The following is a 22,405-nucleotide window of genomic DNA, read 5'->3' on the forward strand; positions in this document are numbered from 1 at the left end:
ACCATGTGCCTGCGGTGGCCCCACACTGGGATGGAAGGAGCCCCTTGCAGGACAGACAGGGGAGAAAGGACTCCCTGGAGCTGCCAGCAGCTCTAAACCCAGCCCCAGCCTGGGCCAGGGCTTGGCAGCTGCAGCAGGAGCAGCTCAGGCTCCCTGGGGCCAGCAAAGGAGCTGCGAAAGGCACAGCCCCGGGGAACAGCCCTGGGCCCGGCCCCTTCCCTCTCTGCTCTTCTCCGTGGCTGCACAGAGCACACGGAAGCACACACTGGCATTGCACACGGGAGGAAGTTGGACAGCTAAATGCTCCTTCCTCCCACTGACAGCGATCCTGTGGGATCCCTCAGGGCTTGAGAAGGGAGCCGGGCAAATTTTCCTGAATCCATCTGCCCTGAGAGTGCCTTAAGGGAAAGGGCAAATGTGTGAGCTCTGGCCTCCTTGTCTCTGCTTATTCTGACAAGATGGTACATTGAGAACTTGCCTCCAGCATTTCCCAAGAGTCTCAAGCCATAATCCAGCAGGGCTTCCAGATAATCCGTGTCCTGATCCCAGTCTAGAAGGGAGCAAAGATCAGAGCCATTTCCATGGTGTGTTGGGATCCCCTACTCACTCACAGAACTGGGCACTGCAAGGGGGTCAGGTCAAGTCTGTGGGAGCCAGATGAGAATGGAGATGGCCAAAACTGCACAGGGGCCTGGGGAGCTCAGGGCTGGCTGCTGGTCAACCCCCATCCTCTTTGCAGGCCCAGTGCAGCATCCCTGGAGAGGAAACTGGAGCAGCCCACGGCCCATGGGGATTCTCTCACTTGTACAAAGGAAACTTTCTTTTAATCCCTTGGGAAAACTGCAGCAGGCAGTGCCGCAAATATCCCTCCCCAACGCCCTCCCTCCCTCCCTCCCTCCTGTCCTACCAACCACCCGCCCTCCTTCTGCTGGCACACCTGCCCCAGCCCAAGGGCACATAGCCAGGCCCTCTCAGGACACACTGGAGCCGTGCTCTCGCCCTCTGCCCTTTCCCCACCATGGGCACCCCGTGCAGTCTCTCCCAGGTTTAGGGACGTCTCTCCCACAGAGGGACCCCAGCAGGACTGCTCAGTACCCGAGTGCCCTGAGCATAACAATTCCTCTGGGCTGTGCCGGTCTTGTCCGGGCTGTGCCCGCACTGCCAAGCAGCAGAGAGGGCAGCTCAAGCCTCAGCAGGGCTCAGCAGGCCCAGAGGCACAGCAATTACCTCCTGTGACTGTGCCTGGCATCGCCTCCCTTCCTGCAGCAGAGGCTGCCAATGAGCCACTGCTTCCTCCGGGAAACTCAGCCTTCAGCACAGCCTCTCCATCCACTTCTGCAGAAAGGAAGAGGGACAGCTGGATCAGGTGGGACTGCTGCCCATTGTGGAGGTGGCATCTTCAGGAGGCAATGCTTGTGAAAGGCAAGCATGGTTAAGGATTAGGAAATCCCTATAAAATTTCTGGGTAGGCTACGACCCACTCCCTCCTCCAAACCACTGCTCCTCCTAATCTGCCTGGGGACTGGGAAATTGCAGGGGATCTCAGGGAGTGCATGGCCCATGCTGCAGTTTGCGCTCCCTGTCAGCTGGTGCCAAATGCCTTCCTGCAGAGGCTGGGGAGAAGCTGCAGCCAGGCCAGGCTGGCAAACAGCCCTGCAGGCCGTGAAAGCAGCAGCAGGGCAGCCAGGCTGCCCTGGATCCCTTCCCGCTGTGCCGGGCACGGCGTGTCCAGATGTGCAGGGAAAGCCCCCGGCTGCTGAGTCCCAGGGGAAGGCTGAGGAAAATGCTCTCACCATTTCCTCCCTGCAGCAATCCTTTCAGCATTTGCCTCATGTATTCGGATGGCCCATGGGGTTTCTTGTGTCCTGTAGCTTTGTTCTTTCCCGTCGGAGGACCTTCAAGCAACATAGTTCCATTTCCCAGGAATGGATCCCACAAAATCATTGTTTAGCCTGTGGGGTCAGCAGGGACACGCTACTCACCCCTGCGACGGGAGCTGGGCTTGCGTGCAACATCCACCAAAGGACCTGGGAAAGTCCTCCCTGCAGACACACCTGTAACTCAACAGGCACAGAAGCTCCTGTCATCTCTGCAGATCTGCACCGGCAGCACGGAGCTGCAGGAGAACTCGTGAGGGGATGGCGCAGGGCGAGGGCACACACGCGCATGGTTCTGTCCTGGCACCTGCAGCCATGGCCCCCTGGCCGAGCTTTGGGCTCTGAGCTGGCGGCTCTCCCAGGGGGAAAGGCCTTGACCTACCCTCACCACCTCCCAGAGGCTCAGTAATGGCTATGGGTTGGGAAGCTGGACCACCTTCACCAACAGCTTCAGCTGCAAAGAAAGGCAGGACAGAACAGCTCCCGTGGCGCTGTTGGAGATCCTCAGGCTGCACCAAGGCTCAGCCCCGAGGCACAGCCCTGGGCCCGGCCCCTTCCCTCTCTGCTCTTCTCCGTGGCTGCACAGAGCTCATGGAAGCACACACAGGCAATGCATACGGGAGGAAGGTGGACAGCTAAATGCTCCTTCCTCCCACTGACAGCGATCCTGTGGGACCACTCAGGGCTCCAGAAAGGAGCAGGCCAAGGCTTCCAGAATCCTTCAACCCCGACTTAACCCTAATGAAAATGGCAGATGAGTGAACTCTTGCCTCCTTGACTCTGATTATTCTGTCAGTAAAAAAAGAAAGTTAGAACTTCTCTCCAGCATTCTCCATGATCTTTAAAGTGTCCTTCATCAGCACTTGGAAATAATTCAATTTGCGATCCAAATCTAGAGGGAAGCAGCGACCAGACCCATTTCCACGGTGTGCTGGTATCCCTTCTGCATTAGGGAACTGGGCACTGCAAGGGGGTCAGGTATGGCTATGGGATCCAGATTTGAATGGACATGGCCAAAGCTGCATAGGGGCTTGGGAAACTCTGGGCTGGCTCCTGGTCACACCTCACCCTCTTTCCCTGCCCTGTGTGACATTTCTGGAGAGGAAAATGGGGCTGCCGGGGTCCCCGGGGTCTCTCTCCCTCCCACAGCAGAAACCCTCCCTAAAGCCCAGGGAAAAGCATCCCCCAGTGCTTCCCGGGGAGCAGGGAGCGCTGTCCCGGGAAAGGGGAGCCAGGCTGCCGGCTCACCTGCTCCCCGCGCTTCAGCGGAGAAGCCTGGGCAGCCCTGGCAGGCAGGGCCACGGCCAGGAGGAGCAGGAGGAAGGGGCGCAGAGCAAGGGCCATGGTGCCTTGCCCTCTGCCAGTCCCGCAGCTCTTGCTGCCACCGCTGTCCTGACACCGCTGTCCCAGTGTCAGCACCACTGCTGCCAGCGCCGCTGCTGCCGCAACAGTTGTGCTCAAGGACTGACTGCTCGGTTGTTGTGGTGCTGTGCAACCACGGGGCTCTGGCACCTCTGTGACCTCAGAGCCTGCTGTGACCTCAGCCTGCTGTGACCCCAGAGCCTGCTGTGACCTCATGGCCTTGGCTGTACCCCCATAGTGTACCCCCATCTATACAAACGGACTGCCCTGACTGTAAATGTTTTGTTTCATCAAAGGGCCATTTCTCAGCAAAACCTTTGTTTTGCCAGCTGACATTGCTGGTCAGGCTGTGTGCCTGAAGCTGCTCAGAATTCACAGAATTCATACAAAATTCACAGAATGACCATGTTGGAAGAGACCTTCAAGATCATCGAGTCCAACCCATGTCCCAGTACTTGAACTAAATCATGGCACCGAGTGCCACGTCCAGTGTTTTTTTAAACACGTCCAGGGACGGTGACTCCACCACCTCCCCGGGTAGGCCATGCCTGTACTTTATCACTCTTTCCGTGAAAAACCTTTTCCTAACGTCCAATCTACATTTCCCTTGGTGCAGCTTGAGGCTGTGTCCTCTGGTTCTGTCAGTTGCTGCTTGGAGAAAGAGCCCAACCCCACCTGAGCACAGCCACCTTTCAGGAAGTTGTAGAGTGATAAGGCCACCCTTGAGTCTCCTTTTCTCCAGGCTGGACACCGCCAGCTCCCTCAGCTGCTCCTCACAGGGCTTGTGTTCCTGGCCCCTCACCAGCCTCGTTGCCTCCTCTGGATGTGCTCGAGTGTGTCAATGTCCGTCCCAAACGGAGGGCCCAGAACCGGACACGGCACTCAAGGTGTGCCCTGACCAGCGCCAAGCACAGGGGCAGAATGATCTCCCTGCTCCTGCTGATCCAGGCCAGGAGCCATTGGCCTTCTTGGCCACCAGGGCACACTGCTGGCTCATGTTCAGCCGGCTGTCGACCAGTTCCCCCCAGGTCCCTTTCTGCCTGGGCACTGCCCAGCCACACCGTCCCCAGCCTATAACGCCGCAGGGGGTTATTGTGGCCAAAATGCAGGAGTGGGTACTTGGACTTACTAAACTTCATCCTACTGGACTCTGCCCATCCATCCAGCCGTTCCAGGTCTCCCTGCAGAGCCCTCCTGCCTTCCAACAGATCGACACACACTCCCAGCTTGGTGTTGTCTGCAGATTTACTGGTGAAAGACTCAATCCCCTCATCCATGTGGTCAATAGAAACATTGAACAGAGCTGGCCCCAGCACAGAGCCCTGGAGGACACCACTGCTGGCTGGCTGCCAGCTGGATGCAGCACCGCTCACCACCACTCTCTGGGCCCGGCCATCCAGCCAGTTCTGAACCCAGCACAGAGTGCTCCTGTCCCAGCCGTGGGCTGCAGCTCTTCCAGGAGTGTGCTGTGGGAGACAGTGTCAAAGGCCGTGCTGGAGTCCAAACAGACAACATCCGCAGCCTTTCCTGCATCCACCAGGTGGGTCACTTGGTCATAAAAGTATAACAGCTTGGTCAGACATGACCTACGCCTCCTAAACCCCTGCTGGCTGGGTCTGATACCCTGGCCATCCTGTAGATGCTGTGTGATGACACTCGGTATAAACTGTTCCATGACCTTACCGGGTACTGAGGTCAGGCTGAGTGGCCTGTAATTACCAGGATCCTCCTTCCTGCCCTTGTTGTGAATGGGTGTGACACTGTGCAGCTTCCAGCCATCTGGAACCTCACCAGTGAGCCAGGACTGCTGGTAAATGATGGAGAGTGGCTTTGCAAGCTCATCTGCCAACTCCCTCATCACCCTGGGCTGCATCCCATCTGTTCCCATGGATTTATGAACGTCTAAACAGCTCAGCAGTTCTGACTGCCTCCTCCTGGATAACAGGGGGCCCATTCTGCTCCCTGGCTCCATCAACCAACCCAGGAGGACAGCTGTCCTGGGGACAAGTCATTCCCACTAAGGACTGAGGCAAAGAAGGCGTTAAGCACCTCTGCCTTCTCCTGATCTGCAGTTACTAAGTTCCCTCCCACATCTAATAAAGAACAAAGGTTGGTCTTACCCTTCCTTTTACCAGTGATGTATTTGTAAAAACATTTTTATTACCCTTTACAGAAGTTGTCATTTTAAGTTCAAACTGAGCTTTGGCCTCCCTAATTTTTTTTTCCTACATGCTTTTAGCAACCCCCTTAAATTCTTCCGGAGAGACCCGACCCTCCTTCCAAAGATGATACATCCTCCTTTTATTCCTAAATTCCTCCAAAACCTCCTTGCCCATCCAGGCTGGGCATTTACCTCGTCGACTCATCGTTCGGCACCCAGGGGCGGCCTGCTCCTGTGCCCTCAAGATCTCTGTTTGGAAGCATGCCCACTTTTCCTGGACTCCTTTGTTTTTAAGGGCTGCTTCCCAAGGAACTCTCTGAACAAGTCTCCGAAACAGGCCAAAGTCTGCCCTCTGGAAGTCCAATGTAAAAGTCTTATTGACGTTCCTCCTGATTTCACAAAATAGCAAGACATCTTGATACCACGGTGTTCCCATGTCTGAGACATAACATAAGGCAGACCACTCGTGTTTCCTCTGAAAAACAGCCTTGTTTATTGTCCGGAGCTTTCTTTTATAGCCCATTCAAAGCTCCCAGGTCGAGACAGCTCATTGGTCTATCTGTGTGCCCCGAGACTCTGAACCTATACAATGCCTGCATCCTAGGAGAGCTCCCACTGGCTGTGTGCTTCTGCCAGTCAAACACAGAGGCTGGTACACGGAGCAGAGCTGGACTGCTTATTATAACTTGATTAATGCTGACTACAGATCAGCTTGCCATGCAACAAATTCTATCATTTCATGATCACTGTGGCCCAAGCAGCCTCCAACCACCACATCTCTCCCCAGTCCACCTCTATTTGCAAACAGCAGATCTAACATGGTCCCTCCCCTGTGGGGCTCGCCCACCAGCTGCAACAAACAGTTGTCCTCCACACACTCTACAGATTTCCTGGGCTGCTTTTTTTCTGCTGTATTGAGTTCCCAGCAGATATCTGGCAAGTTGAAGTCGCCTACAAGAGCAAGGGCTGATGATCCTGAAACATTCTCTAGCTCTTATAGAATGAGTTGTCCACCTCTTCTTCCTGCCTGGGTGGATGATAACAGACTCTCAGTAGGATGTCAGCCTTGTTGGCCTTCCCCCTAATTCTTACCATAGGCATTCAACATTCTGCCAATTAGTTCCAATATCCATGGTGTCCAAAGCCTCCCTTTTTTATTCTTTAAATAAAGGGCCACCCCTCCACCTCTTCTCCCTCTCGTGTCTCTCCTGAAGTGCTTGTAGCTATCCAGGGCAGTGCTCCAGCCATGTGAGTCATCCCACCCTGTTTCTGTGATGGCAATTATAGCATAGCTCTGCAGCTCTGCTGCTGCACCATGGCCTCCAGCTCTTCTTGTTTGTTGCCCATGCTGTGTGCATTGGTGTGCATGCACCTCAGCTGGGCTGCTGATTCCATCCCTAACTCAGGCTTACCATCCTTGGGCCTGCTTCCAGAGAGCCCAGCTATATCCCCTTCCCCCTTGAAACCTAGTTTAAAGCCCTCTCAACAAGGTCTGCTAGCTCATCAGCTAAAAGCCTTCTGCCTTTAACAGAGAGATGGAGAGCATCTGGTTGCAGCAGGCCAGGTGCCATAAAAGTTGCCCCATGATCAAAGAATCCAAAATTCTGCTGATGACACCAACCCTTGCAACACTCATTGATAGTTTGAGCTCCCCTGTTCCTTTCACCGTTTTTCCCAGCCACCAAAGGGACTGAGGAAAGGACTACCTGTGCCCCCGTCCCATCAACCACTTGTCCCAGTGCCCTAAAGTCCCTTTTAATTGTCCTGACACTCCTCTTTTCAATCTCATCGCTGCCAACCTGGAGTATCAGCAGTGGGTAATAATCAGAGGACTGAATCAGCCCAGGCAGTGTCTCAGTGATCTTTCGTCCCCGGGCCCCAGGGAGGCAGCAGACCTCCCTGTGGGGTGGGTTCGGTCGACGTACGGGGCCCCCTGCTCCCCTCAGAAGAGAATCAGCCACTACAATTACCCTTCTTATCTTTTTGATATTAGAGGTAGTGATCCATCTTATAGGTTAATGATAACTGGGAGGCTGACTGGGCAGATAAGCTTCTTCTAAATCATCTGGCTGAGTCTCTAGATCCAGGGGCGCATACCTATTCTGAAGTGGCACCTGGCTAAGGGATGGGGGTTGGGAGGAATTTTTATCATACCCTCCCTGGGCAGGGACCCATTTCCACTCTCCTTCATCTACCAGGTGCCCCTCTATTGCCTGACAGTGAGAGGCATGGGAGTCCTCTGACTCTTGCTGGGCCTCCCTTAAGGATGGAAGGGCTGAACTCCACCAATCTATTTCCCTTTCTCTTTCCCTGATACTCCTGAGTCTTTCAACTTGCTCCGTAAGCTCGGCCACCAGTGAAAGGAGATTGTTCACCTGTTCACACCGCAGGCAGGTTTTCTCCACAACGCCCCCTGAATCCACCGCTGAGCTCAAACACTCTGCACAGGAATGGGTCTGGACAGATGCATCCTTTTTGGAGGGTTCCATCTGATTACATACACTCGTATTATCTACACTTTTCAATCACGTAAAAACCATTACTACCAGTAACCCCAAAACCAATCAACCAACAGAAACGCTGCAAACAACACACAGCAAACCTGACTAGAAAGAAAACCTGCAACCCTTCCTGCTTGCCCTGCCTGTGCCAACTGCCTCGCGAACTGCCCTTCAGAGGCGAGCCACAGCCCTGTTTGCCCGCTCCTGTTCGCCGCGCTCCCTAGAGGCCTCTTTTAACCAACCCGCTACCCAAGGAGGGAGGAAGCCACACCCCGTCCCTGTGACTCACAGGCTCTTGATGGCTTCCCTCTTTTCCTGGGCATGCCACTGGAGGAGCTGCAGGCCCAGATGATCCCACTGAAGGAAATGGGCCCTCAGCCCAGGGACGCTCAGCATGGGCTCGCCCAGCCCCTCGGGGCCCCGCTGCTGCTCACAGCAGCCCCTGCCTGGCTCCTGCCTGCCCTCACCGTGGGCATCCACGGCTGCTCCTGGGCATGGAGCTCAGCCAGGGCTGGTGCCGGCTGGGCTTTGCTGGTGGTACCACCCGGACACTGGGGTGACAGCTCCATGTCTTTATGGTAACAGAGGAGTTGGGCCAAGCCCTACTCACCTTCAGTAAGGGCCTGAGAGCGGGGCCAGTGCCTTCAGGGGTAGAGGACCTTGTTTGGCTGGTGGCAGCATCCGCACAGCAGCAAGTTGATAAAGCAGCTGTGACAGGGACATTACGCATGGGCATGGAGATGTGCGATTAGAGGTCCAGTTCTCCCTTAGGTGTTTGGCAGGACATGTGAAGGGGGAAGGATATGACTGTGAAAGAGGCCATGGCAAGTGACACAGTGAACAGAGTCTATGCTGTACCTATCGTGCACTGCTTGTGTCCATGCTGCGAGCAGAAAATCCTTGAGATTCATCAAAGTGGATTCAGGGCATGTGTTCCTGTCTTGCTTTGAAGCTCTACAGGTTCGGTGGGGAGCGTGAGCCCGCGCTGTGCTGCGCTGCTGAGCTGGCAGCACGGTGGATACGGCCAGGACGTTCTCTGCTTCCCCCAGAGCTGGGGCCTGCAGGCACCTTGCCGCCCCTCGGCACAGGCTGTGCCACCCAGCAAAGCCCAGCCGGCCGGGAGGAGAGCCCGGGGCCAGCGCAGCTGCTTGGGCAGTCGCTGCTTGGAGGGACACGGGCCAAACCCATCCCTGAGCAGCCCCTGCCAGCCCTGGCCCTTCCTGCCCCGTGACAGCTCCCCCAGCCCCAGGGGACAGAGTCAGGCCCTGTCAGGAGCCAGTGCAGCCCCTGCCCAGTCAGGAGCCAGGGCTGGCTCTGGCCCTGGGCTCGCAGCAGGGCTCCCGCTCGGGGCTGCTCCTGTGCCTTGGGCCTCTGGGCGCTCAGGGCCAGCTGCGGGAGCAGCTGCCGCGGGAGGGGCCTTGGTGCCCGAGTCCCGATTCCCCGGGGCTGGGAACGAGCTCCAGAGGCCTCGAAGCCGAGGTGCCTCCAGCTTTGGCTGCTGCCGGGCCGTGCAAGGGCAGGGCCTGGGGGAAGAGCTGCTGCCACACAACCCTGCTGAGGGCTGAGCCCGGCTGAGCCCGGCACAGAAATTACCTCCTGTGCCTGTGCCTGTGCCTGTGTCCGTGCCTGGAATCGCCTTCCTTCCCCCAGCAGAGGTGGGCACTGAGCCACTGCTTCCTCCGGGATGCGCCTCCTTCTGCAGTGATGTTTGGTCCACCACTTGAGAAAGGAAAAAGACAGCAGGATCAGATGGAAGAGATCCTGATTTGGATGCTGGCATCTTCAGGACATCATGCTTTTCAAATATATGCAGAAGGTTCAGAAAATGTCATAGCTTTTGGGGCAGGGCCAGGGCTGGCCCTTTCCCAAACAGGCCTGAGCCGCAGGAGCGCTTAGTGGATGGCGCAGGGCGAGGGCACACTCGTGCATGGTTCTGTCCTGACACCTGTAGTGATGCTAGGGCATTGACACTCTTTGGAAAAGCACATGGAGAACTTGCCTTCAGCATTCTCCAAGAGTTTCCGGGCATCATCCAGCAGGGCATCCAGATAATGCAATCGGCGATCCCAATCTAGAAAGGAGCACAGATCAGAACCATTTCCATGGTGTGCACGGGTCTCCTTCAGCCTTCGGGAACTGGGCACTGCAAGGCAGTTGGGAAAGGCCGTGGGAGCCAGGTGGCAATAGACACGGCCAGAGGTGCACAGGGGCCTGGGGAGCTCTGGGCTGGCTCCTGGTCACTCTCCATCCTCTTTGTAGGCCCAGTGCAACATCCCTGGAGGCGTGGCTGGACCAGCCCAGGGGGCACAGGGGCTCACTCACTCCCACAGCTGAAAGTCTTGCTAAAGCACCAGTGAAAAAATGCAGCAGGTAGCACCATAATCATCCCTCCCTCCCTCCTGCCATCTCTCTCTCCATCCTGAACTTCTTCTCTGTCTCTATTCCTCTTTCCCCGGGAATTGCTCCCCCGACCCAACAGGACAAAGCCAGTCCCTCTCAGGACACACTGGAGCCGTGCTCTCGCCCTCTGCCCTTTCCCCACTATTGGCACCCCGTGCAGTCTCTCCCAGGTTTAGGGACGTGTCTCCCACGGAGGGACCCCAGCAGGACTGCTCAGTACCCGAGTGCCCTGAGCATAACAATTCCTCTGGGCTGTGCCGGTCTTGTCCGGGCTGTGTCCGCACTGCCAAGCAGCAGAGAGGGCAGCTCAAGCCTCAGCAGGGCTCAGCAGGCCCAGAGGCACAGCAATTACCTCCTGTGACTGTGCCTGGCATCGCCTCCCTTCCTGCAGCAGAGGCTGCCAATGAGCCACTGCTTCCTCCGGGAAACTCAGCCTTCAGCACAGCCTCTCCTTCCATCTCTGGAGAAAGGAAAAGGGACAGCTGGATCAGGTGGGGCTGTTCCCCACTGGGAAGATGGCAACTTCAGGAGGCAAGGCTTGCCAAAGACATGGTTAAGAATTAGGAAATCCCTATAAACTTTTTGGGTGGGTCAGGTCCCTCCCTTCTCCGTACAGGCACCCCTCCTAATCTGCCTGGAGACTGGGAAATTGTGGGGGATCTCAGGCCCATGCTGCCGTTTGGGCTCCCTGTCAGCTGGGGCCAAATGCCTTCCTGCAGAGGCTGGGGAGAAGCTGCAGCCAGGCCAGGCTGGCAAACAGCCCTGCAGGCATTGAAAGCAGCAGCAGGGCAGCCAGGCCACCATGGATCCATTCCCACTGTGCCGGGCACGGCATGTCCAGATGTGCAGGGAAAGCCCCAGGCTGCTGAGTCCCAGGGCAAGGCAGAGGGACATAGACACACCTTATCCTGTTGGCAGCATTTCCTTCAGCATTTGCCTCATGTGTTGGGATGGCTCATGGGGTTTCTTGTGTCCTGTAGCTTTGTTCTTTCCCGTTGGTGGACCTTAGAGCAACATAGTTCCGTTTCCCAGGAATGGATCCCAGAAAGCCAGTGCTCAGCCTGTGGGGTCAGCAGGGACACACTACTCACCCCTGCGACGGGAGCTGGGCTTGCGTGCAACATCCACCAAAGGACCTGGGAAAGTCCGCCCTGCAGACACACCTGTAACTCAACAGCCACAGAAGCTCCTGTCATCTCTGCAGATCTGCACGGGCAGCACGGAGCCGCAGGAGCGCTGAGGGGATGGCGCAGGGCGAGGGCACACACGTGCATGGTTCTGTCCTGGCACCTGCAGCCATGGCCCCCTGGCCGAGCTTTGGGCTCTGAGCTGGCGGCTCTCCCAGGGGGAAAGGCCTTGACCTACCCTCACCATACCCCAAAGGCTCAATCCTGAAAGTGGGTTGGGAAGCCAGATCACTTTCACCAACAGGTTCAGCTGCAAAGAAAGGCAGGACAGAACAGCTCCTGTGACTCTGCTGAAGATTCTCCTTCAGGCCAGAGTGGCAGTGAGTGTCCCTGGGTGATTGGTGCCCTCCAAGGCACTCCCTCAGCTCTGCCTTCCACTCAGGAGCAGGGGCAGGGGGACCATGTGCCTGCGGTGGCCCCACACTGGGATGGAAGGAGCCCCTTGCAGGGCAGACAGGGGAGAAAGGACTCCCTGGAGCTGCCAGCAGCTCTAAACCCAGCCCCAGCCTGGGCCAGGGCTTGGCAGCAGCAGCAGGAGCAGCTCAGGCTCCCTGGGGCCAGCAAAGGAGCTGCGAAAGGCACAGCCCCGGGGAACAGCCCTGGGCCTGGCCCCTTCCCTCTCTGCTCTTCTCCGTGGCTGCACAGAGCACCCGGAAGGACACACTGGCATTGCACCTGGATGGAAGATGGAGAGCTAAATGCTCCTTCCTCCCACTGATAGCGATCCTGTGGGATCCCTCAGGGCTCTAGAAAGGAGCAAGGCATGTTTTCCAGATTCCTTCAGCCATGTGATTATGTTAAAGGAAATGGCTCTTGAGTTAGCTGTTGCCACATTTACACTGGTTTTTCTCTCAGGAAAGGCACAGGGTGAACTTGCCTGCAGCATTCTCCAACATTTTCAAGCTCTCATCCAGCAGGGCATCCAGACATTGCAAGTTACCATCCCAATCTAGAAGGGAGCACAGATCAGAACCATTTCCATGAGGTGCTGGGGTTTCCACCTGCCTTTGGCAACTGGGCACTGCAAGGGGCTCGGGTAAGGCCAAGGCAGCCAGATGTGAATGGACATGGCCAAAGCTGCACAGCGGCCTGGGGAGCTCTGGGCTGGCTCCTGGCCATTCCCCACCCTCTTTCCCTGCCCTATGTAACATTTCTGGGGAGGAAAATGGGGCTGCCCAGGGTCCCCGGGGTCTCTCTTCCTCCCACAGCAGAAACCCTCCCTAAAGCCCTGGGGAAAAGCATCCCCCAGCGCTTCCCGGGGAGCAGGGAGCGCTATCCCAGGAAAGGGGAGCCAGGCTTCCGGCTCACCTGCTTCCCACGGAGCAGCCTGGGCAGCCCTGGCAGGCAGGGCCACGGCCAGGAGGAGCAGGAGGAAGAGGCGCAGAGCAAGGGCCATGCTGCCTTGCCCTCTGCCAGTCCCGCAGCTCTTGCTGCCACCGCTGTCCTCACACCGCTGTCCCAGTGTCGGCACCACTGCTGCCAGCGCCGCTGCTGCCGCAACAGTTGTGCTCAGGGACTGATTGCCCGGTCGTTGTGTCAAACTCTATCCTTCCAACAAGTCGTCTAACTATGATCTAGCATTTATTTTAATTTGATTTGTCAAATCTCTCAGTTTCTGAAGTTGTTTGTGGATGGACACTGAATGGTCAGATAAGTTTATATACCACAGTCTTTCAAAATCTTCACAACTATGTCTATATGCTCGTACAAGAAAATTGATGGTGGTTCTGTTTTGTAAGGTTGTATGTTTGACAGCACTAACATCTGTCATGATGTCACTAATTGTAATGGAAGTAAGTACTGACTTCTTGACTAACGCCCTAACTGGTAGAATAGTTGTAATGCTTTACTTGAGGCAATTTGAGGTAGAAATAAAGCTGCTGTAATTCGTTTTGCAGGGCCCCAGGGACTGAAATTGTTATTACAGTTTGCTTTATAATGATGGGTAAATCTTTTTTTTTCTATGTTTTCTCTTGATAATTTTTTGCCATTAGGTAGGTGCAATTTCAGTGAGCTGTCTGATGCTACATGGGTACGTGGGCTGCCTTTAACTTTTCAGGGAATGCCCTGTTAGGCTCGATTTCTATAAATGAGCCAATGTCTTTTTGGCAGTTGCTGTGGGGGCTCATACCCTTAGAGGGCACTGCGGTAGTGCAATTGCACCACAAACTTGAGCTGCTGTGTATCCAGGATGATGGGGCGTAACACTTAATTGTGGATCTCCCTGGTACTGAAACTCAGCACAAAATTCTATTGCTAAAGAAGCAAGAACTTCGAATACTTGAGGTTCAGGGGGTGCTTTAAGAAGATCAGGGGCCTAAGGATGTTAATTGATTATGTGCTTTGTCGCGTTGGTAGCTTCACATTAATATTTGTCACAATCAGCTACTGGCCACTCTTAACTGGTATCGGTACACTGACTAAACGGGTCGCAAAGGGTTTGTCTGGGTTCCAATTGGTCAGACGTGGTGTCTGAGCCTGCTGACTTGGCTAAAGCAACCTAAACATTCATTTTTAGCTGATCTACAGACATAGCTGCACTGTAAAAGTAAGTAAGTAAAACAATTAAGTGCCAGTATATCATTTGATCAAACTCTATGTTCTTGTTCAGCTGCTTTTTGGTAAAAGCTTTCTCATATGGTTCTCACACAAATCTTTTAGCATTTGTTTAGGGACTGGCTAACTCTAAGGCTCTAAACTGACCCTCTAACAGTCAATTTTTACAAATTTGGATATAGTTGGATTCTTTTTTAACACGACACACACCACACTTCTGCCAAAAGAGCTCTGTGATATTAACAATTTTCACAGTCCAAGCATCCACATAAAACTCAAGATTTGTAGTTTTTGTGTGTTGAACAGGGAATGTCTGGCATGAACCACAGTCTCTGTGCGGCTCACGTCGGTGTGCTCGTTTCCCTGCTCGTGGAATTGTCGGTGAGCTCTTGTGTGTGATATGGTTTCACGTTTCTTGCTGGGACCCACTTAGGTCCGGCACCTGTGGAAACACAAGCATAGCCTTTGCCCCAGGTTGCTAGTGGCAATGGTCCTTCAATTTGTCCTGTCTCAGGGTTTCTGATTAAAACTGGAGGATTTTCTTCCATTTTTGCCTGTGTGCTATTTGAAAAGTGCCTAAAAACTGGAGGATTAGGTTCTGCAAATGAGCTATTCAAAAAATGGAAGCCATATAAAGCTTTGCTCAACCTCATCTGAGGTGTTGCTTGGGCCTCTCCCCCTCTCTGTTGATCTCGAGTGCATTTTTGTGTGTGTGGTATCTTTTTAATAATTGCCTGACTTGTGGGGGACTGGGCAATTCTCATCCTTCAAAAATGTGGCCAATTTTGGAGCTATGTATGTGGGGCCATTGTCCGGTTTTACTTCTTGGGGTTCATCCGATGAAGCAAATGATTGCAGAAAATGTTGGCAAGCATGATTGGCTGTTTCCCCTGTGTGTGCAGAAGCAAAAACTGCACCTGAAAAAGCATCAGCAGACACACGAGTAGTTTTGAATTTTCCGGAAGATGGGCCTTTGGTTCTATCTATGGTTTGCCATAGCTGCAAACTTGGCAATCCTTGAGGGTTAACAGCTCCCGTAGAAACAGGAGGTTGTAGAAGTTGACAGTCAGGGCAAGCACCAATAACGGCTTTTGCTTGGCCCTTGGAGATGCGAAACATTTGCAAAAGTTCCTTCAGGGGGAGAGGACCTTGTTTGGGTGGTGGCAGCATCTGCACAGCAACAAGCTGGTAAAGCAGCTGTGACAGGGACTTTGCGCATGGACACGGAGATGGGAAATGTCTGGTACAGGTGTCCCAGACTGAGGTGTTTGGCCGTTCCTGTGAAGCTGCAGAGGGACGCCGTTTGAGAGAGGAGGAGGCTGAGGCTCCAGTTGCAGCTGGAACACAGAGACCCTCCTGCACAGCAGGAGATTCCCGCTGTGCTCAAAGTTTGCCTCTGAAGACTGAGAGGTGAGCTTGTCAGAAATCCCTGAAAACAACTGGGAAAAGGTTTTAAGTTGGTTGCTGCCACAAGGTACAAATCTCCAGTGGGAAATGAGCCTCTCCAGTATGCTGGGTGTCTTGGGATGAATTAGTTCTTCTAAGAGTAAAGATGACCAATTAAATGTAATTTTAGTTTTTATTCTAGAAGTTTAAAAGTGTTCTAAATTTTTCTGAATTCTAAATCTACTTTGAAGAATACTGAGATTTGTGGAAAAAAGGAAGAACTATTTAAGGATTTTTTCCTACAAAAAAATATTTCTGAATATTTCTAAAAATTTCTAATGTGTAAAAATGAAAAACAAGGACAAAATGGGGTCCCTTTTTCTCAGGAGCCCCATGTGGGGCTGCTGCCTGCCCACCCTGGCCGTGCCCAGACAAGCAGCTCTGCCAGTGCTGGTGGCAGCACACAGACACCTGAGCTGAAGCACAAAGACGTTGCTGGACTCAGGCCCTTCCCTGTCAGGAGGGCTGCGCCTCCTGTCCTGGCTGGTGAACAGGGCCAGCGCAATTGGGGACAGAGGGTCTTGTTCTGGGTGGTGGTGGTGGCAGCATGTCCTGAGCAATAATAATACACATGTGGCAGTGACAATGGACACGAGCTTCGAGATGCAGGATGACAGGTACAGTTCTCCCAGACTGAGGTGTTTGGCCGGTCTTGTGAAGCTGCAGAGGCGCTCCTGTGCAGAGAGGAGCGGCTGAGGCCCCCGGCTGCCAGCGGCACACTGGGACCCTCCTGCACAGCAGGGCCCAGAGCTGGCAAGGCTCCCCAGCACGGCTGGAGCTGCTGGCACAGCTTGGCCCAGCTGGACAGCTGCCCCTCAAGGCCCCGGCGAGCAGGGGACGGCTCTGGGCAGGCTCCCTGGCCAGGAGCGGGCCCCAGAGCGCGTCTGCCTTTCGAGGGCGATCTCGTCCCCGCTCTTTCTCTTCCCCACCTTTCCTTGCCTCTGCCCTGTGCCCCTGGGGCTGCTCTTGGCCAGAATTAATAATCCGTGATTGTTCTGTCAGGAAAGGGACATGGAGAAGTTGCTCCAGCATGCACCATGATCTTCACACTGTGACCAGCCAGCACTTTCAGTCAATCCATATCTCGATCCCAGTGTAGACGGGAGCGCAGTCCAGAACCGTTTTCATGCTGTGCTGGGTTCCCGGCGTGCTTTAGGGAACTGGGCAATGCAAGGAGCTCCTTCTTCAGTGCGAGAAGGCACGGCCTGACTTGTAGCCTCCAGTGCCCCAGAGAACCGCCGTGGCTGTAAAGGTGTTTGGCTGCAGCACAAGGCCAGGGCGTAGCGAGGCCCTTGTCGTGCCCCCGGCGTTGCTCAGCAGCCCCATCGGAGCCCGGGGCCGCGGCCATTCACCGCCGGGGCCGGAGAGCCCGGGGCCAGCGCAGCTGCTTGGGCAGTCGCTGCTTGGAGGGACCCGGGCCAAACCCATCCCTGAGCAGCCCCTGCCAGCCCTGGCCCTCCCTGCCCTGTGACAGCTCCTCCAGCTCAAGAACACATAGCCAGGCCCTCTCAGGACACACTGGAGCCTTGCTCATGCCCTCTGCCCTTTCCGCACCATGGGCACCCCGTGCAATCTCTCCCAGGTTTTGGGACATCTCTCCCACGAAGGTTCCCCTGCAGGACTGCTCAGTACCCAAGTGCCAGGAACATAACAATTCCCGTGGGCTGGGCTGAGCTGGTCTTGTCCCGGCTGTGCAAGAGTAAACATTATGAATTAAAAACAATTTTTTTTTTTGTTTGTATTGCCAAAGTGTCAGAAGATTCTAGGTATCTGCAACTGTAAAACTCCTTTGACAAACACAGAACTCTTGAAGTAAAGTGGAACAAACATCTGGGGTCTCCATTCTATGAAAAACTTTTATTAGATGCTACAAATGAAAAACTTATCTAAATGTTTCAAAATGCAAAACAAAGATAACATGAGGTTGTTGTTAGCCTCAGGAGCCCCATGCCTGGCTGCTGCCTGTCCACCAGACAAGCAGCTGCGCCAGTGCTGGAGGTAGCACACAGACACATGAGCTGAAGCCCAAATATGTTGCTGGAATCAAGCCTGTGACAGATGAGTAATGTGATAGTTGACTCTCACAAGTAAAAGACAAATATAATGTATGTATGTTAAGAGAAGTTTTACAGAGTTCTGTTTTACCCCCCTTTGTGTTGTTCTCATGGAGCGACCTGAGTTCGGGACATTGAAGAGGGTCACCTTGTTACAAGAGCAGCACCTGAGCTCCAATCGAGATGTAAGGAAGTAAACTCCACCACTGGACAGTAAAAAAGGAGTTGATGGACAGAACTTTAAGAAGGGCAAAAGAATGAAAAGGCAAACCCTCCATTGTGCGGATGAGCACATGGAGGGGAAAATCCTCTATGCTGGGCACTCTAATATTTTATGTATTCAGTCTCCGGTTGTATTTTTAATAAATTTTTAATAAACCTCCTACATTTTTAGCAGTCAGTATAACTTTTCTAACAAACCATTCCCTGGTTGGAGGGCTGCACCTCTTGCCCTGGCAGGACAGCAGGGCCAGTCCCTTCTGGGAGAGAGGGTCCTGTTCTGGGTGGTAGTTGCAGTGTACTTCCATCAAAAGGCTCGTAATGCAGCGGTGGAAGGGACAATAGACACTGGTAAGGAGGTGCAGGATGACAGGTCCAGTTCTCCCAGACTGAGGTGTTTGGCCGGTCTTGTGAAGCTGCAGAGGCGCTCCTGTGCAGAGAGGAGCGGCTGAGGCCCCCGGCTGCCAGCGGCACACTGGGACCCTCCTGCACAGCAGGGCCCAGAGCTGGCAAGGCTCCCCAGCACGGCTGGAGCGGCTGGCACAGCTTGGCCCAGCTGGACAGCTGCCCCTCAAGGCCCCGGCGAGCAGGGGGCGGCTCTGGGCAGGCTCCCTGGCCAGGAGCGGGCCCCAGAGCGCGTCTGCCTTTCGAGGGCGAACCCGTCCCCGCTCTTTCTCCTCCCCACCTTGCCTTGCCTCCGCCCTGTGCCCCTGGGGCTGCTCTTGGCCAGGCAGCCTCAGTGGGAGCCAGCACTGGCTGCAGCCCCAGCAGGCCCCCCAGGACAAGGCCCAGCAATGAAGAGGCCAATGAAAGCCCTGGGCAGCAGCAGAACCCTCAGCAGAGCTCTCTGGACAACCACGGACCGGCCACAACTCCACTGCAGCCTGACTGGGAACGTTCCCTGTCTACATTAGGCTTTCAAAAGAAACTATTTGAAAGAATGATGAACAAAACACCCACCATTTTCTCTTCCAGCAACACCAGATTCCAACACAGCATAAAATAAAGACCAGCTCCAAAAGAAACAGGCCTGCCGTTAACCCTAGCCAGCAGCCTGTTCCCTTACAGACACCCGTTCTGATGTCCTTCTGGGAATCGGGAACCCGTGTTGTGGTGCCGGCTGCATCTGTGGGAGCAATGGGGAGCATGAGCCCGCGCTGTGCTGCAGTGCTGAGCTGGCAGCACGGTGGATACGGCCAGGACGTCCTCTGCTTCCCCCAGAGCTGGGGCCTGCAGGCACCTTGCCGCCCCTCGGCACAGGCTGTGCCACCCAGCAAAGCCCAGCCGGCCGGGAGGAGAGCCCGGGGCCAGCGCAGCTGCTTGGGCAGTCGCTGCTTGGAGGGACCCGGGCCAAACCCATCCCTGAGCAGCCCCTGTCAGCCCTGGCCCTCCCTGCCCTGTGACAGCTCCTCCAGCCCAAGGGGACAGAGTCAGGCCCTGTCAGGAGCCAGTGCAGCCCCTGCCCAGTCAGGAGCCAGGGCTGGCTCTGGCCCTGGGCTCGCAGCAGGGCTCCCGCTCGGGGCTGCTCCTGTGCCTTGGGCCTCTGGGCGCTCAGGGCCAGCTGCGGGAGCAGCTGCCGCGGGAGGGGCGTTGGTGCCCGAGTCCCGATTCCCCGGGGCTGGGAACGAGCTCCAGAGGCCTCAAAGCCGAGGCGCCTCCAGCTTTGGCTGCTGCCGGGCCGTGCAAGGGCAGGGCCTGGGGGAAGAGCTGCTGCCACACAGCCCTGCTGAGGGCTGAGCCCGGCTGAGCCCGGCACAGCAATTACCTCCTGTGCCTGTGCCCGTGCCCGTGCCTGTGTCCGTGCCTGGCATCGCCTTCCTTCCTCCAGCAGAGGTGGGCACTGAGCCACTGCTTCCTCCGGGAGTCGCCTCCTTCTGCAGAGATGTTGTGTCCACCACTTGAGAAAGGAAAAAGGACAGCAGGATCAGATGGAATCATCCACCATTCAGGGAGGGGGCATCTTCAGGAGGCAAAGCTTTTCAAAGTCATAGTTAAGGATCAGAAAAACATCGGGGTTTTTGAGACTGGGCCAGTACCCTCCCACCTCCAAACAGCTGCTGTGCCTGAGCAGAACTCCTGAGGGGATGGCGCAGGGCGAGGGCACACACGTGCATGGTTCTGTCCTGGCACCTGCAGCCCAGCTTTGGGCTCTGAGCTGGCAGCTCTCCCAGGGGGAAAGGCCTTGACCTACCCTCACCATATCCCAGGGGCTCAGTCCTGAACGTGGGTTGGGAAGCCAGATCACTTTGAGCAACAGGTTCAGCTGCAAAGAAAGGCAGGACAGAACAGCTCCTGTGACTCTGCTGAAGATTCTCCTTCAGGCCAGAGTGGCAGTGAGTGCCCCTGGGTGATTGGTGCCCTCCAAGGCACTCCCTCAGCTCTGCCTTCCACTCAGCAGCAGGGGCAGGGGGACCATGTGCCTGCGGTGGCCCCACAGTGGGATGGAAGGAGCCCCTTGCAGGACAGACAGGGGAGAAAGGACTCCCTGGAGCTGCCAGCAGCTCTAAACCCAGCCCCAGCCTGGGCCAGGGCTTGGCAGCTGCAGCAGGAGCAGCTCAGGCTCCCTGGGGCCAGCAAAGGAGCTGCGAAAGGCACAGCCCTGGGGAACAGCCCTGGGCCCGGCCCCTTCCCTCTCTGCTCTTCTCCGTGGCTGCACAGAGCACACGGAAGCACACACTGGCATTGCACACGGGAGGAAGTTGGACAGCTAAATGCTCCTTCCTCCCACTGACAGCGATCCTGTGGGATCCCTCAGGGCTTGAGAAGGGAGCCGGGCAAATTTTCCTGAATCCATCTGCCCTGAGAGTGCCTTAAGGGAAAGGGCAAATGTGTGAGCTCTGGCCTCCTTGTCTCTGCTTATTCTGACAAGATGGTACATTGAGAACTTGCCTCCAGCATTTCCCAAGAGTCTCAAGCCATAATCCAGCAGGGCTTCCAGATAATCCGTGTCCTGATCCCAGTCTAGAAGGGAGCAAAGATCAGAGCCATTTCCATGGTGTGTTGGGATCCCCTACTCACTCACAGAACTGGGCACTGCAAGGGGGTCAGGTAAGTCTGTGGGAGCCAGATGAGAATGGAGATGGCCAAAACTGCACAGGGGCCTGGGGAGCTCAGGGCTGGCTGCTGGTCAACCCCCATCCTCTTTGCAGGCCCAGTGCAGCATCCCTGGAGAGGAAACTGGAGCAGCCCACGGCCCATGGGGATTCTCTCACTTGTACAAAGGAAACTTTCTTTTAATCCCTTGGGAAAACTGCAGCAGGCAGTGCCGCAAATATCCTTCCCCAACCCCCGCCCTGCCTCCCTCCCTCCTGTCCTACCAACCACCCGCCCTCCTTCTGCTGGCACACCTGCCCCAGCCCAAGGGCACATAGCCAGGCCCTGTCAGGACACACTGGAGCCGTGCTCTCGCCCTCTGCCCTTTCCCCACCATGGGCACCCCGTGCAGTCTCTCCCAGGTTTAGGGACGTGTCTCCCATGGAGGGACCCCAGCAGGACTGCTCAGTACCCGAGTGCCCTGAGCATAACAATTCCTCTGGGCTGTGCCGGTCTTGTCCGGGCTGTTCCCGCACTGCCAAGCAGCAGAGAGGGCAGCTCAAGCCTCAGCAGGGCTCAGCAGGCCCAGAGGCACAGCAATTACCTCCTGTGACTGTGCCTGGCATCGCCTCCCTTCCTGCAGCAGAGGCTGCCAATGAGCCACTGCTTCCTCCGGGAAACTCAGCCTTCAGCACAGCCTCTCCATCCACTTCTGGAGAAAGGAAGAGGGACAGCTGGATCAGGTGGGACTGCTGCCCATTGTGGAGGTGGCATCTTCAGGAGGCAATGCTTGTGAAAGGCAAGCATGGTTAAGGATCAGGAAATCCCTATAAAATTTCTGGGTAGGCTACGACCCACTCCCTCCTCCAAACCACTGCTCCTCCTAATCTGCCTGGGGACTGGGAAATTGCAGGGGATCTCAGGGAGTGCATGGTCCATGCTGCAGTTTGCGCTCCCTGTCAGCTGGTGCCAAATGCCTTCCTGCAGAGGCTGGGGAGAAGCTGCAGCCAGGCCAGGCTGGCAAACAGCCCTGCAGGCCATGAAAGCAGCAGCAGGGCAGCCAGGCTGCCATGGATCCCTTCCCGCTGTGCCGGGCACGGCGTGCCCAGATGTGCAGGGAAAGCCCCCGGCTGCTGAGTCCCAGGGGAAGGCTGAGGAAAATGCTCTCACCATTTCCTCCCTGCAGCAATCCTTTCAGCATCTGCCTCATGTATTCGGATGGCCCATGGGGTTTCTTGTGTCCTGTAGCTTTGTTCTTTCCCGACGGAGGACCTTCAAGCAACATAGTTCCGTTTCCCAGGAATGGATCCCACAAAATCATTGTTTAGCCTGTGGGGTCACCAGGGACACGCTACTAACCCCTGCGACGGGAGCTGGGCTTGCGTGCAACATCCACCAAAGGACCTGGGAAAGTCCTCCCTGCAGACACACCTGTAACACAACAGCCACAGAAGCTCCTGTCATCTCTGCAGATCTGCACCGGCAGTACGGAGCCGCAGGAGAACTCGTGAGGGGATGGCGCAGGGCGCGGGCACACACGTGCATGGTTCTGTCCTGGCACCTGCAGCCATGGCCCCCTGGCCGAGCTTTGGGCTCTGAGCTGGCAGCT

General features: G+C 55.6%; 1 long non-coding RNA gene across 2 annotated transcripts; it reads right to left on the reverse strand.

Annotated features, from left to right (window-relative positions):
* Positions 1-478: 478 nt before the first annotated feature.
* Positions 479-22,238, reverse strand: LOC137468007 (uncharacterized). 2 transcript variants are annotated; one of them, XR_010995695.1, is made up of 4 exons: positions 22,156-22,238; positions 11,204-11,305; positions 1,228-1,335; positions 479-550 (listed from the first exon to the last, which is right to left on the reverse strand). It is a non-coding gene; the product is annotated as an uncharacterized lncRNA (long non-coding RNA). The 2 variants fall into 2 exon arrangements; XR_010995694.1 differs by lacking the exon at positions 22,156-22,238 and adding an exon at positions 11,393-11,607.
* Positions 22,239-22,405: the final 167 nt, after the last annotated feature.

Source organism: Anomalospiza imberbis, unplaced genomic scaffold (genome assembly GCF_031753505.1).
Source record: "Anomalospiza imberbis isolate Cuckoo-Finch-1a 21T00152 unplaced genomic scaffold, ASM3175350v1 scaffold_96, whole genome shotgun sequence".
Taxonomy (NCBI): Eukaryota; Metazoa; Chordata; class Aves; order Passeriformes; family Viduidae; genus Anomalospiza; species Anomalospiza imberbis.